Raw genomic sequence first — 12,803 nt, 5'->3', positions numbered from 1 at the left:
GATAGCGGCTTAATCTTTGCCGTGACGATTTTTGCTTTCGGTTCTCCGCGCTTTTCAAGAAACAAGGACTGGCAGCTGGAACCGAAAGCTGATGGTGACAGCGCCATCTGCGGACGAGCATAAGCGCTCGCTTGCCACGTTTTTTGTTTTGTTTTCTCTTCTTTTCGTGATCGGATACATAGATTTCGTTGATGCAAAAAAACAAAAACACAACCCACTAGTATGAGCCACCAGCTCTGCGCTCAAGTGTAACGTTTCTAAGTCTGGGGCTCTTAAAGTGCACTTACCAGGTGACTGGGAAGAGGGTTGAACTACTTCGCCAGCGCTTATTGGCTCAGTATGGTCATGAATGAGATGCCTGAGATGCGTGAAAGCTTCGGCCCAAGCAGATGATGGTTTGGTTTGTTTTAGTTAATAGGGTTCAAACATTAAAAATGAGAAATGCCGTACTGGAGAGCTCCGGACATTTCGACCACATGGCGTTTTTAACGTAAACTGATATCGCAAAGCACATGGGCGCACTGCTTTTCGTCTACGTTCAAAAGCGGCCGCCGCAGCCGGGATTTGATTTCGCATTCTCGGGTACAGCAGTCAATCACCGTAAGCCCTGCACCACCACGGCGAGGAATGATGTGTAGCCGTGCTTAAGAGCTTACCATCGGGTAACATAGGTTTAGCCAGGATAAAACTGTGCGGTCTTTTTATGTTCATTCTCTTCGCAGGTAGCACCCAGCATCAAAATGTAATAAACACGTATGTAAGTTTCATAACCTTTGTGTGACTTAACAAAACATTACGATTAGATTAAAATGGAAATTATTTATTGTCAGCTGTGAGCCATATGTGGGCATTACACTTAAATAGCTTCGAGTCCAGGGCCCTCGGCGACCTCATGAATCCATTGAGTGAACGGAGCTGGCGCCAACAGGTCTCAGCTGGCCAGAATAACCTCCCACCTCTTTAGAGAAGGGTATGGTAGTAGGTCCGACAGTGGCGGTGTTTATGTCAGCTCCATAATATGTGATTGCATCCGGCTATCTCGCCACATTCTTTAAGAGTTGAATTGTATTGTGTTGGCTACATCTGTTAGTTTCGACGGGCTAAAGAAGGCTCGCCTCTGGAGCCAAAGCCAGGTTACCGCCTGCCTTTTTTTGTTTTCAAGATCTTTTAGGGTGGAGGATATATTCGTCTTTCTCGACCGGTTCACTTTATTAGTGTAATCATGAAATGATGTGATTGCATCTCTCAGGAAATTGGAGCATTCCACCTGGCTCACTGCTTGTCTGACGTAACCTCAAGCTATAATGTGAGCCAACTCGATTCTTTTGTTCCCCGAGTGTGGCAGCACCCGTATTATTTTCACCTCTCTTTGTGTAATATTTTATTATTTTAGAATTTTTTCCTAATCAATGATCATTTCACTCGCAAAATTAACTTATAGCAACTTTACAGTCAACAACTACGGTGACAGCTTTGGTGCTGACCATTTTCATGGCGATAGCCGCCTCCTTCGCCATCCCAGAGTTCTTTGCTTTTATCGAACCGGCCATTAATATTGTACTCAATTCGTCCACGCCCACAGTCACGAAAGAGTTGCCTCCATCGTACTTAGCCACGTCTACATAAACAGTGTACGCAGTAAATTTCATCTTGGCTTCAAGGGCCTCTGCTCTTGCTGCTTTCCTCCCTTAATAAAGAACAGGGTGCATGCTTTTGGTAGCGGTTTAATAGTGAGTGAGTTCCTCCCTTCAGTCGGCAGTTTTACTTGTGCATTTCTTTCCGGTATTTTATCTTGTAGTCCTGGGCTAAGCAGAATCTTCCATCCCGTGGACATTGTGGAGATAGGGTTAAATATGTGAATATATATGTCTCGAGCAGTTCTGTGGTGTTAGTGTAGACCCCCAGTTTAAGAAGGCTTTCCGCAGGGGTGCAGTGGACTATCCCCAGTGGTACATTACACGTCTGCCGTATGATCCTTTATATTTTGTTTTTTCCATCAGCCCTAGCTTTAGGTAGGAGAGCTGTATACTATTCTGCTTATCACAAAATCCTGAACCATTAGGCACAAATCTTTCTCTTTGACCCTCCTCTTTTGTAGGCTATTCGCCTTATCATCCGGTTGTCATCTTAATTGTTGACTTAAGTCTATCGTATCTATGTTTTTTTTTTTTGTTGATTTGGATCATCAGTCCCATGACCCTGATTTTGTCCACTGTGATTACCGGGGTCCCGTTCAAATCCAGCAGAATGTATTCTGCGTTGATACTGCGTTTGATTCTCTCCCTGATTGCAAGACATTCGGGTTTGCTAGTGAGTATTTTATTCGTGCCCATTCCGCCTACTCAACAGCATCGATCGCCTGTTGGAGACTTTTTTCTACTTCTTCATCGTTGCCTGTGTGTGGCATTTTGTGACATCGTCAGCATATGAGGATGTTTAACACGTTTAAGATGGGAAAGCACTGTGCCCTGTGAGGTGCCCTTGTCGCCTAGCTTAATTGTTTCCGACCTGATGTTTCCGAAGCTTATTTCTGCTGTTCTTTCGGCTAGAAAATTCCTCACATAATCGTGCATCATATTGCCAGGAGCAACCTCCTAAAGATTACTTAGTATGGCTTCGTGTTTTATATTGCCAAAGGCTTTTTGTAGATCGAAGCCCAGTACAGTTTTTGTTCCCCCTTTATTGAGTGGATCTGTGATGTATGTTTTCAGTTCAATTATTATGTCCTGATATGTCCTGAGTGAACAACGTGCTCCTGCTACCCAGCATTGAATCGAAAAACACCTCTATTTCGTCTGCGTGTTCCTGAAGTCTGTTTAATACTACAGGATCCATCAGCTTCCCGAGGCGCGATGTTAACGTTATCGGCCTGACGTTGCCTACTTCAGTATCTTTCCGGGCTTAAGGAATAAATATCACTTTAGCATTTTTCCACTCTGAAGGTTATTCTACCTCGTTTACAGGCCCCATTTATAAAGCTTGCGAGTGCTGTAACGGATACTACATCTAGGATCCTCAGCACTTTATTGGTGATCCAATCGTCCATTAGCTGACGCATTGCTCTGTATAACTTCCGCCATTAAGATGTCCCTATCTAGCTGTGTGTTCTCTGGCCCTCGGTATGCCTGTAAATGAACTCCCTTTTTCTGTGCTGAGGTATCTGGTCTTCAGTTCCTCTATGATATCTTTAGCCGCGCCTTGGTATTTGCGAACCAATCTTTTCAGCTGTCCTTGTTGCACCTTCATATTTCGTTCTGGGTCTAACAAGTGGCGAAGGAGTTTCCAGGTGCTTTTACACCCAAACTCCCCCCCCCCCCCCCAGTTCATCGCAAATCTGTCCCAGGTGCTGTCTCTGAAGTTCATTCGTGTACTCTTCTTCTGTCGCTCAAGTGTTGATATTTTCTTTAGTCTTTTATTGTAACCCTGCTCTCTCATGGGCGTCTCAAATGTGAGCCAACTTCGATCGTAGTTCGCCCACATATCTGCTTACAGAGTGTAATATCATTTCCCGTGGCTGGGATTTCTCTGGTGTGTGTTTTAGATCCCATTTGGGTCTCTCAAACTATTCAATTAGATTCGATATCTCCCCCAGAGCGGTTCTGTTCCCGACTTTTGTAAGAGTATCTCTCTTCCGGTATCGTTTTGAGCAGCGTCCCCTTCAACGGCCTGCTCTGTGGTTCAGTCCCTATAATATAATGTAAGCTAGCTAAGGTGTGTCATATTTGATCACTTCTTGCTCTAGAGCTCTTCCTAGTGTCATGTTTAGGGCCCTGTCTAAACTAAGGCTGTTGCCTATTCTTGTGAGGCCTTGTGAGTCGTTTAGTATTGCGAGTCTTAAGCAGGGTGTCGAAGCGAATTTTCTGGCTTCGAGTTTGGTATCAGTTGCGGAGACAAAATACGCTCCTTTTAGAATCGGTTCGACACTGCCCGAACCTGTTCAAACGAGTTAACACGGGCTTAGAAAAAAAACATTTTCTGGTATATTTTTACTCCACTTTTTTAATACTCACTTTACTTTCCTATTACAGAGTATAGTAAAAGTTTAAGATCCACATAGCAGTCTCTTTATGTTTTTATAGTCATACCTAACGGGCTCTTCATTGTTGTAGAGACCTTAGCAAAATGCTTATAATTACTGACCGACGAGTACAGCATGATTAGCGAATAAAATAATAATGTTCATTGGCACATAACCAAATAAAGCTGTCACGCGCCGAAAGTAAGTTAAAAAAAATTTTTCCTGTAGCGCTTTTCAGGTACACAGAATTTCACATGAATTTTATTTTATAGTGAATCCTCTATTACCAGACGTACAAAATGCTTTTGTCCGCATACCAATAAAGGATTTTGAAATCAGATCAAGGTTGAACCATTCACACATAATTTCTTCCCTATTTTCTCTTCTGTCCGCACGAGGCAGCGAAGGTGGCTCAGCTACAGAGCCAGTAGCAGGCCCGTGCATTTTTTTTTCCTTCTTACAGCCACAACAAGACGAAGAAGAATACAAATAACAATAACCTCTTTAATACACGTTAACCACCGGCGGCCTGATACTATAATTTCATTTGATGACACCCTCCCAGGGAATGCTAAGCATTTGTCTGCCAATGTATTAAATGCCCTTATAGAGGACTACCTAGACAATTTTTCGAGCCATATTGCCATTTTTACAGATGCCTCTCAGCAAGATGAAAAAGCAGCTATTGGCATGTACTCCCAGACTCTTACTGGAGTTATTAGTTTCGGGTCCCAGACTATACGCCAATTTTCGCTGCTGAGTTTCTGGCCATTGAGTTGGCCTTGACTAAAATTTCTAGTAATATTTCTAAGGTTATTCTTCTTTCTGGCAGCCTATCCGTGCTGTCATCGCTAGAAAATTGGAGGGACACTCTGCTTTGCCATTCCCTTTATTTTTTTATTCCTCCTCACATTTCATATTTGCGTTTTCAATGGGTCCCTGGCCACTGTGGTATTACATATAATGAAAGGGCAGATTTTTTAGCAAAAAAAAGCTCTTAGTGAACCTCTTGTTCTATGCACACCTAATACCGTTTACTTAACTTTAGCACGATTTCAAAATTTCAAACGTCTCCATCACCTCAGTAACGAGCCTCTCCTTTCTTCACCAGATTACCAACACCTCAGGTGGCCTTGGCGTGGCCGCATGTGTGCTTCAAGGCTATGTGAAGTGTCTATGACTCTCTTGCGCTGCAGATTACCGAAACTAAATTGTATATATGTCGTTCGGGGCTATCCGCTACTAACCTCTGTGAGTTTTGCAAAGAAATTGGATCCATAGATCTTTTTTTTTTCTCTTCTGCCGGAGGTTCGCATCTCTCCGCAAAATTTACTTAGCGGCTCTCCTTTCGAGATTGGGCCTTCCACTAACCAGTCAAGTTATCCTCTCCTTCGGGGCAAGCGTCAAGGGTTTGGTTTAGTTTGTGGGGTTTAACGTCCCAAAGCAACTGAGGCTATGAGAGACGCCGTAGTGGAGGACTCCGAAAATTTAGACTACCTGGGGTTCTTTAACGTGCCCTGACATCGCACAGCACACGGGCGCCTTGCTTGTCGCCTGCATCGAGAAGCGGCCGCCGAGGCCGGGATTCGATCCCGCGTCCTTGGGAACAGCAGTCGAGCGCCGTAACCACTGCGCCACCCCGGCGGGGATATGCCTTAAAAGCAGTGTGCGATTCTATACATGATTACATAATTTCAACAGGTAGATTCCTACGCTAGGTATGAATTCATTACTTTTGCTTTTCCTTTCTATTTTTTCCAAATTCTAGTTAAACATCAATATTTATCTGAATACTCTAGTCCTTGAACATATATATTTACAATCTACAATGCACCGCCGGGGTGGCGCAGTGGTTACGGCGCTCGACTACTGTTTCCAAGGACGCGGGATCAAATCCCGGCCTCGGCGGCCGTTTTTCGGCGGAGGCGAAAAGCAAGGCGCCCGTGTGCTGTGCGTTGTCAGTGCACGTTAAAGAACCCCAGGTGGTCGAAATTTTTGGAGTCCTCCACTACGGCGTCTCTCATAGCCTTAGTTGCTTTGGGACGTTAAACCCTACAAACCGAACCAAACCGAACCGCACCAATAAAATTTACAAGGCCATCATCATCATCACCGGACGCTAATGATGTCCACGCGGACGCTCTCGGTTGCGTGTGCTCGGAGTGCCTGGAACTCCAGGTGTCCACAGGTGCTTGGGTAAGGTCAGCAGGTGGCTTGGAGGTGGGAGACGCTCGGCCGAGGTGAGAGGCCTCAGGTTGCCATCACGCGGCAGAGACGCCCGATTTCCAGGTGCGTCTGTCCAGTGCACCCAGCACGACGCCGAACGTGTGGGCTGGCTACGGGCTCCAGAATCACAACAAGAGGAGGAGGACAAAACATCTTTATTTATTTGGTCAGCGATGGGGGGGACCCTCAGTCCAGTGTCCCGTTGGCTGTGGCTGCAGTAACAGCGCGGCGAGCCAGCCATTGCTGGCGCTGCGGGCAGGGGTCCTTCAGGGTGGCCTCCCAATCCTCCATGCATGGGTGGGGGAGAGGGCTTGAAGAAAGGTAACTTGGCACGCCCAAACCATGTGGTAGAGCGTTGCCCGCTCACCGCAATGTGGGCAGCCAGGGGAATAGACCAATAAGCAAGCAATACAATGTTTCATACTTAACACTTTTCTTTCAGTAAAGAGTTAAGAGCTCTCAGAGAAACACTGATTTACTCAGTTAAGGTTTATTTCATCTAAATATGCGAGAGAGCACTAAATTCTCCTTATCTGTGATAATGCGAAAGCCTCGCGTTTGTGCCTGCATTTGGTTGTATGCTGGACTGTTGCAGCTTGCTTCTGTTTATCCTTACGTCTCTGCATGAGGCTTCACCTCGACTCTGGTTCAATTGTCTCATGAATATTTAACCACCAACTACGTTTTAAGACAACGGTGTATTCACTAGACGCGCGTTTATTTAACTACAGTCAAAGCGTCATGGCAGTGACATAAGGCACGCTATACGACTTGATCATGTTTTGCCTCCACAGTGTATTGAAGACGAGAATAACTATAAGGCACGCTGACGAAGGTGCTCGCTCAGCCAGGAAGTATTTCGTTGCAAGTGTTATATGTATACCTAAAAGCAAGCTATAATTGCAAAAGTGAGAAGCCCGCACAGTGTGATCCTCATTGATAACAGGAAGTAGGAAAAAAAGCGTCGTGGCGCATGTTGGACCGAAATGCTCAGCCTTTCGCTTCCCCGATACTCATTTAGGCAAGATGGTGCACTATTTGAGAGACACTTGCAAAGACAGTGACTATCAATCTGATTGGCTCCCATTATTGCTTTACTGTCTTTCGTTGCCACCGTTTTAGTGGAGTTGTGGTCAAATGTGGTTTGTTTTGGGGTGTTGCGTTCCATATTTCAGTTGGACTTGTTCGGCTTTAGGCTGATTGCTTTGTAAATAACGTACATATTTGTTTCCTGCATTTAAACACGTGTAATAAATACCATGCTGAAACAAATTGTCGGTAAACTAGTATCGGCCAATTTTATAAAATCTTCACCTTAGGTATTAGCGAATAAACTACAAGGAGTTATAAAACAAATTGTTGGGTCGCATCAGACCTGTGTGAATCAAGGACGAACTATTGTTGTTGTTTTTTTTAAATATTTATGCTGCCAGTAGAGTTCTAGAGTGTTGCTATGTATAGGGAGAGCATGTTACCATCATCCAGCTATATTTAGAGAAAGCCTTTCATCAGGTTGTCCAAGAAATTTTGTATCTGATACTAGAACTCGTTACGTTGGATTAGTAATATTAGTAGGCATTAGGATGCCATATTCAACGTGTTCTACGAGTCTTGTTGTGAATAAGAGTGCCACAGTGCCCTTTGAAGTACTGGCATCAGTGCGGCAAGGATTCCCGCCATCTCCTTTGTTGTTCGCTCTACACATAGACCCTTTTGTTAAAAGATTAGGCAGAGTGAACGTGTGAGTGGTTTCAGCTGAATGCCAAGAGAGGCTAAAATCTTAGCTTACGCCAACGATGTAGTTTTTTTTTTCTAGCCACACAAAGAGCATAATAGCGACAGTAAATATTACAAATATATTTTGTTCCATATCCGGAAACATCATGAATTGGCGCAATTGGGCGTTGGGCACGGCAACTAAGAGACCAAAATTTGTCTTCCAAACTATCCAGTGGTCTGAGACACCAGTAAAGTACCTAGGAGTGCCACCAGACCAGAAAAAAAGGCTGGAATAGTGAAACCGTCAAGGCAAGACAGAAGACTCTAAGCTTTGGTGGACACGAGCCTTCAGTGTTCTCTCGAGCGACGGTGTGCAACCTGTTCATTGTTCAGAAAATTTGATAAGTGCGTCAAGTGATGTGCATGATGTAAGTAAACGTGCAGAAGATACATGGATTCTTCGTGGTATTTTATCATGGATCTACGTTGGAGCTAACTAGTGGGACCAATTTGTTTCGCTCTGTGAGAGAAGGGGGTCTTAGATTGGTACATTTGTTTTCATGGCAGGTGGTGCCTAAGTGTTCGTTTTTTCCAGATCAAAGTGATCCGTTTTTGCGAACAGTCATACGCGTCAGGCTACGGGAAGCGTTACCTGACTTTGCTGTGTCGACGTATTAAGTAAACACTAAAAATGTTCGAGAATTCTTGCCCGAGGTGGTATCAGCTTCCCAGATGTTAAAAGCTCGTTTTTTTTATATTTGCCTATTGTTCCATGGAGAAAACTTTACTAAGATATATACGATGGGCTGTTACTGGCCCCTATATCAATCCATATACGGTGTAGTTCCGGGGATGACGTCCTGAAAAGAATTAAGAAGACTCCTATTTGTTCTTCAGTGAAGACCTTCTTATTTCTGCTTCACACTAACGCACTGTCGGTTAAGCCCTGGCTGGAAGCAAAGGGGATTTTCGTATCATGGACTGTAAATTGCTTGATTTGTCGTAAGCCTGAACCAATAGAGCACATCTTTCTGGAGTGTTGTAGTGCATTAATTTTAAGGGATATACCAGCAAAGAACTCTTACAAATTACGTCCCTTTTACGCTTTTTGGTATCCTTTTTTTGCCAGCACATGAACCAGGTGCGGTATGACTGCATCATGCAGGACTACATGCACAGTGTATGGAAAACGAGGATGGCAGTTCGTAATGAAAATGTGAATGTCAGACCTGCTAGACTATTTCATTGGGCGTATTGTGTGCATTAGTGTGGCGTTGAAATCACTAAGTGCATCCCGAGACTGGCTACCAACGTTTGACCAGCCGAATTTCCTGAAACAATTTTAATTATAATACATCAGTTTTCTTGCAACATTGACTTTATTAGCAGTTATCTGTTAGGTTATGAAAAGGAAATGTCTTGTTTTCTGTTTTCTTGTTCTGTTGTGATGTGATGTGAAAGGTAATAAAGAAAAAATCCCGTGGCGGAGTGGCAGCGTCCCCGCCTCGCACACCGGTGGTCGGAGTTCGATTCTCAGATAGAGTACACTTTTATTTTCTTATTACTTTTCTACAATCCGTATGATGGAACCTTTTGAACCACAATTTCCGTACACGCAACCAGAAAATCAAGAAACACTGCTGCTCTAATAAATCCATCAACTTTAACTTCTTTTCGGAGCTCGGCACGCTCTCGAGAGCTGAGTCATTAGAAGAAGACATCGATTCAAGAGGGCCGAATTTCTTCACTCAACTTGTCTTGCGATTTATTTGGCGTTGACCACAAGAGGAGCAGCTGTGTAATTACCAGGAAACATCGTGGGAATTCTGCTCGGTGGTAAGCGAACCCACTCCAACGCTACGGCTCGCACCCTTCGCTTTCGACCGGTGAACTGCTCTGTCTTCGCCGCCGACCCCATCAGCATTACCGTTTGCCGCTGAGATGACTGAACAGTGCGTATAGTTGATCGCAATAGAAGTACTGTTAAGAAAGTGCACTGCAACAGCAGCAAGTGAGGGAAAAGCTGCCCCCGGATTTAAAGTTACCATTTCATATAGTGTTGGTTGTGGGACTTAGCCAGCACTGGGAAAATGTACACGTAGTAATTCAAGTGAGAGACGCGGCATGGGCAGTGCTAGCAGCTACCTTAGAAGTCATCTATACTGCCTTTCTCGTAGAGCAGCGCTTTTTTGTTGTTGTTTTTTCACTACGGCTTTTGCAAGCACTGCACAAGCAGTGGGAGTTTGTAATCTAAAGTTACACCCTCCACCTCTGCTAGGACCGCAATGAGCGCGCTGCTCTAACTGCACCGCAATTCTGAGGAGGCGGTTGTTAAATTCTGGTTCGCGCTGTCGCCCGGCAGGTTGTTTGCGGGCGCGGCACCGAAATGAAAGAAAACAGGATTTAGATATTTTATCTGTAAATTGTTAACGACAAACATGAGCAAATGAATGCGTTTCACAAAATTTGGCGTTTGGAACATCACAAATAACAAATAATTGACATTCGCAAGCGTATGGCAAGCAGACGAGAGACACTGTACCCTTAAATTCAATAGGTGGTGTTTTGATCTATACTTGGAGAATGTATCACATTTCATACATTACTAACGACTGCTCGAAGTAAATTTGGTAAAAGTCGAGACAGACTAAATTGCGAAGGGAAATTCAGCGCATGCAGTACGAATTACCGGCCTAATATTGGGACTGCGTTGGCAATGGCCTGTCTTACTTAGAAGTACAGGGTCATCCACTTCTAGCTATAACACATTCACTGCTTTCAAAGCAACATTGCGTCCCACGCGGACACATATTGACGCAAATCGATGCAAGCACACAGGGACCCGGACATGCTGCCTCACATGGCCTGCCACTTAGCTTTATCGCTAGGCCGGGCCGGAAGCAATGACGCTTTGAAAGCAGTGAGTGCGTTACAGCTAGAAGTGGACGAGGCTGTACATTGCCAACATACTCCAATATTGAGCCTGTATATGGTGCTGAATAAATATCAGCACAAAGAATTTATCGAGCTATAAATATTTCGCTCTTATTTATTTTTTTTATTTGTAATATAGTGCAGCATCGCAAGACCAAGCAAGTGGGAAGCAAGTACGATGCAAGTCAGCTCTAGAGAAAATATACTTGAAAGGCGCGTTTGGTCTAAGGGAAGCCCAAAAAGGGCTTCACCCAGCAGCTTAATTAGACAAGTAAAAGAATAGCTTTTTATAAGATTACACATCAGAAAGAACATGTTATGAAGGACCCATTAAAATTGTAATGCACTGGAAGACATTTGCCCGCAACTTTGATGCTTAATTTCGTATTTATACACATAAGCAAAACGTCTCCTCTGAAATTTTGAAACTCACAATTTACAACGTCGCTCGGAAATAGTGCTAAAAATTGTCTTAAATCCCGCTGAGTAGCCTTTGCCTAATAAAGGATGTAAAGAAATTACGTAATTCTGTAAAGAAATTAACCAGATTTCTGTTTTAAATACAGGTTTCATTTGTGTATTTTATGATGTAGCAGTAGATTATTCATTTCAATTATGATAGCACGGTCTCTGACGCAAATGTTTCTAGGGATTGACAGCGCTTTAGACAGCGCTTAGTCGTGTCTAAGCACTGTCAACCCCAATGGATCAGCAACGATTAGTCAGACAACGCAATACCCCAAAGCCCCCTTAGTGAGCTTTAAAATGTATTTTAGTGCGGTAGCACTTCTAGCCTATTGCAATAAATTTCGCCAATTAGCAAATCCGCCTTAACAAATGTTATATGCCTACCTTAGCAAAAGTAGACCAGCCTACCTTTGCCATACATGGTTATACTGAAACGTGCAATAAGTGAGCATGACTAACATGACTAATGTCAAAAAAATTATCAAGGTCAAGAACAAATAGAAATGCGCTTAGCTAACGCTATTTTGGTCTAATTACACACAGATTGCGAAGTGAGGCCTGAAAGTGTCAGAACACACATTCGCGTGATTACACTTCGCGAATATACTAATTGAACGTACTACGTTTAGATAAGCACGATATCCCTTGACAACCCTAAAAGGTTTACGTGATTTGGCTTAGCTATGACTAAGTAATTGTAATTATAGCGTTTGTTATTTCTAAGCATATTGGCAATTAAACAAATGTAATAACTAGGCTCACCTTAGATGTTGACGGCCTTGCATTCCTGAGTACATTTTGGCCCTTTAAAATTTTAAATGCGAAAATATATTGGATATTCTACTTGCCCAATCTCCTAGTAATATTGCTGTCTCGTGCGCCTGTTGCCAGAAGTAACCAGGCTGCTGGGACGCCTGTTCACTCATACAGTCGAGGGTTTGTGACACTATTATGGCTGCAAATCTTCGCAAAATAAAGGCGAGCCCTTCTCCTTGCTTTCTAACAGATTTTGACCTTCTGGGAGGAGAAGCAAACCGTGCAGCTTGGTTACTTTTGGCCTAAAGCACACGTGATGACCGCGTAGCAGCTCTAAGGACGATGAGAGCGCGCGCCACAAGACGAAGCAACAGAATCCGCATGACCAATAAGCTTCATCGGGAGGTTAAAAAACAAACAAACGTCTGTTGTGGAGACCAGCATACGACCAGCTCAGGTCCTTCTTCTCCGGAGTTCTACAACTCTAGTGCTATGCAACACTGACATACCTCTCGCGGCTATAAAATTAATAACTGTAAACTTGCAGGAAATCACCTCATGCATCGCAAAGAAATTGTACAGAATAGCATTGGACAGAACGGTAACAAAGAACTACAAGGGAAGACCCGGAAGCGGGAGGAAGAAGAAGACAAAAGCAGAGGGGGTGGAGAGGGGAGAGTGG

The sequence above is a fragment of the Amblyomma maculatum genome, chromosome 10 (genome assembly GCF_055883805.1).
Source record: "Amblyomma maculatum isolate TAMU_Amacu chromosome 10, ASM5588380v1, whole genome shotgun sequence".
NCBI lineage: Eukaryota > Metazoa > Arthropoda > Arachnida > Ixodida > Ixodidae > Amblyomma > Amblyomma maculatum.
The sequence above is the reverse complement of the archived record's forward strand: the minus strand, read 5'-3'. Positions refer to the sequence as shown.